This window comes from Arachis hypogaea, chromosome 4, assembly GCF_003086295.3.
Source record: "Arachis hypogaea cultivar Tifrunner chromosome 4, arahy.Tifrunner.gnm2.J5K5, whole genome shotgun sequence".
Lineage (NCBI taxonomy): Eukaryota > Viridiplantae > Streptophyta > Magnoliopsida > Fabales > Fabaceae > Arachis > Arachis hypogaea.
The window spans coordinates 108,733,816-108,737,145 of record NC_092039.1 but is presented as its reverse complement, the minus strand read 5'-3'; the positions used below and the strand labels follow the sequence as shown (position 1 = coordinate 108,737,145).

Below are 3,330 nucleotides of genomic sequence, written 5' to 3'. Positions count from 1 at the left end.
AAATTCGAATGATTTCTCCATGATGAATTATAGGTGTTTCCATAAGGTTCACCCATGTAATTTACCTCTGCTATTGCAGGGTTCTCAGGATCATAAGCTTCTTCAGAAGCTGCCTCTTTAGTACTGTTGGATGCATTTTGCCATCCATTCAGACTTTGAGAAATCATGTTTGCTTGTTGAGTCAACACTTTGTTCTGAGCCAATATGGCATTCAGAGCATCAATTTCAAGAACTCCCTTCCTCTGAGGCGTCCCATTATTCACGGAATTCCTCTCAGAAGTGTACATGAATTGGTTATTTGCAACCATGTCAATAAGTTCTTGAGCTTCTGCAGGCGTTTTCTTTAAGTGAATGGATCCACCTGCAGAATGGTCCAATGACATTTTGGAAAACTCAGATAAACCATAATAGAATATATCTAATATGGTCCATTCTGAAAACATGTCAGAAGGACACTTTTTGGTCATCTGCTTGTATCTTTCCCAAGCTTCATAGAGGGATTCACCATCATTTTGCTTGAAGGCCTGAACATCCACTCTAAGCTTGCTCAACTTTTGAGGAGGAAAGAATTTATCCAAGAAGGCCGTGACCAACTTATCCCAAGAGTCCAGACTATCTTTAGGTTGTGAGTCCAACCATGTTCTAGCTCTGTCTCTTACAGCAAAAGGGAAAAGCATGAGCCTGTAGACTTCAGGATCTACTCCATTCGTCTTGACAATCTCACAAATCTGCAAGAACTCAGTTAAAACTGATAAGGATCTTCAGATGGAAGTCCATGAAACTTGCAGTTCTATTGCATCAAAGCAACTAATTGAGGTTTCAGCTCAAAATTGTTCGCTCCAATGGCAGGAATTAAGATGCTTCTTCCATCAAACTTGGACGTGGGTTTAGTAAAATCACCAAGCATCCTCCTTGCATTATTGTTGTTGGGTTCGGCTGCCATCTCCTCCTCTTGTTCGAAAATTTCAGAAAGGTTGCCTCTGGATTGTTGTAATTTAGCTTCTCTTAGTTTCCTCTTCAGAGTCCTTTCAGGTTCAGGATCAGCTTCAACAAGAGTGCCTTTTTCCTTGTTCCTGCTCATATGAAATAGAAGAGAAAAAGAAAAAGGAAGAGGAATCCTCTATATCTGGACAAAGAGGATCCTTATTATTAGTAGAAGAAGAAAGGAATAAAAGTGAAGAAGAACCCAAACACAAGGGTGAGGATAGAAGCAGTGTTTGGAGATAAAGAGAGGTGAAGAGAAGTGTTAGTAAATAAATAAATAAATAGAAGAAGAGAAGAGAGAGAGAATTCGAAAATAATTTTGAAAAAGTAGTTAATGATTTTCAAAAATTAAAGATGAGATAGAATTAAAATTAAAATTTAAAATAATTAGTTAATTAATTAAAAAGAATTTTGAAAAAGAGGTGAGATATTTTCAAAAATTAGAGAGGGAGAAGTAGTTAGGTGGTTTTGAAAAGGATAAGAAACAAACAAAAAGTCAAATAGTTAGTTGAAAAAGATATTAAAATCAAATTTGAGAAGATAAGAAGATAATAGGTTAGATAAGATATTTTAAAATCAAATTTTTGAAAAAGATAAAATTTTGAAAAAGATATGATATAAAAGATATAATTTTTAAGAAAAAGATATTTTGAAAAAGATTAAATTTTTAAAATTAAAATTAATTACTTAACTAACAAGAAACTAAAAGATATGATTCTAGAATTTAAAGATTGAACCTTTCTTAACAAGAAAGTAACAAACTTCAAATTTTTGAATCAATCACATTAATTGTTAGTGTAATTTCGAAAATTTGAAATAAAATTAAGAAAAAAATTTTGAAAATAATTTTAAAATTTTCGAAATTAATAAGATAAAAATAAAGAAGATTTGATTTTTGAAAAATTTTTTGAAAAGATAGGATTTTTAAAATTGAAAATTTGACTTGACTTATGAGAAACAACTAATTTTAAAAATTTTTGACTAAGTCAACTCAAATTTTCGAAAATTAGGAGAGAAATAAGGAAAAGATATTTTTTATTTTTAAATTTTTAATGATGAGAGAGAAAAACATAAAAATGACCCAAAACATGAAAATTTTGGATTAAAACACATGATGCATGCAAGAACACTATGAATGTCAAGATGAACACCAAGAACATTTTGAAGATCATGATGAACATCAAGAACATATTTTTGAAAAACTTTTTATGCAAAGAAGACATGCAAGACACCAAACTTAGAATTCTTTAATGCTTGGACTCTAACAAACGAAAAATGCATATGAAAAACAACAAAAGACACAAAACAAGAAAACATCAAGATCAAACAAGAAGACTTACCAAGAACAACTTGAAGATCATGAAGAACACCATGAATGCATGAATTTTTCGAAAAATGCATAGTAATTTTTAAAACATGCAATTGACATCATACTTAAAAATTGACTCAAGACTCAAACAAGAAACATAAAATATTTTTGGTTTTTTATGATTTTATGATTTTTTTGTATTTTTATTATTTATATTTTTTTCGAAAATAATTTTTGGGAAAAACGAAAACAAAGAAAAATTTTGAAAAATTTTTGAAAAATTTTTTTTTGAAAAGAAAATTACCTAATCTGAGCAACAAGATGAACCGTTAGTTGTCCAAACTCGAACAATCCCCGGCAACGGCGCCAAAAACTTGGTGTTGTTGCTGGATCAGAAAAACTTGGCGCTGTAGTTGCACGTAATTGTAATTCAAACAATCCCGGCAACGGCGCCAAAAACTTGGTGGACGAAATTGTCATCATCAACAATGGCTCCAAAGACTTGGTAGCTCTCACACGTGAATTACACTTAGTCACAACTCCGCACAACTAACCAGCAAGTGCACTGGGTTGTCCAAGTAATACCTTACGTGAGTAAGGGTCGATCCCACGGAGATTGTTGGTATGAAGCAAGCTATGGTCATCTTGTAAATCCCAGTCAGGCAGATAATAATTGATTATGGAATTTCGAAAATCAAATAATAGTAAATAAACAGAAAATAAAGATAAAGTTACTCATGTAATTCAATGGTAGGAATTTCAGATAAGCGTATGGAGGTACTGTGCTCCTTCTGAATCTCTGCTTTCCTACTTCTTCCTTCCAGTTTTTCAACACTCCTTTCTATGGCAAGCTGTATGTAGGGCATCACCGTTGTCAATGGCTACATCCCATCCTCTCAGTGAAAATGGTCCAAATGCTCTGTCACAGCACGGCTAATCATCTGTCGGTTCTTGGTATGCGAAATTGTGATCAATACTTTTCACAACTCAAATAATCCCCGGTAATGAATCCAAAAACTTTGGTGTTCAAGACCATG

The 3,330-nt window shown here is 32.8% G+C and overlaps 1 non-coding gene across 1 annotated transcript; it reads left to right on the top strand.

Moving 5' to 3' along the window:
* Positions 1–441: 441 nt before the first annotated feature.
* LOC112798945 (small nucleolar RNA R71) lies at positions 442–545 on the top strand. The gene has a single exon (XR_003200539.1). It is a non-coding gene; the product is annotated as a small nucleolar RNA R71 (small nucleolar RNA).
* The last annotated feature ends 2,785 nt before the right edge of the window (positions 546–3,330 follow it).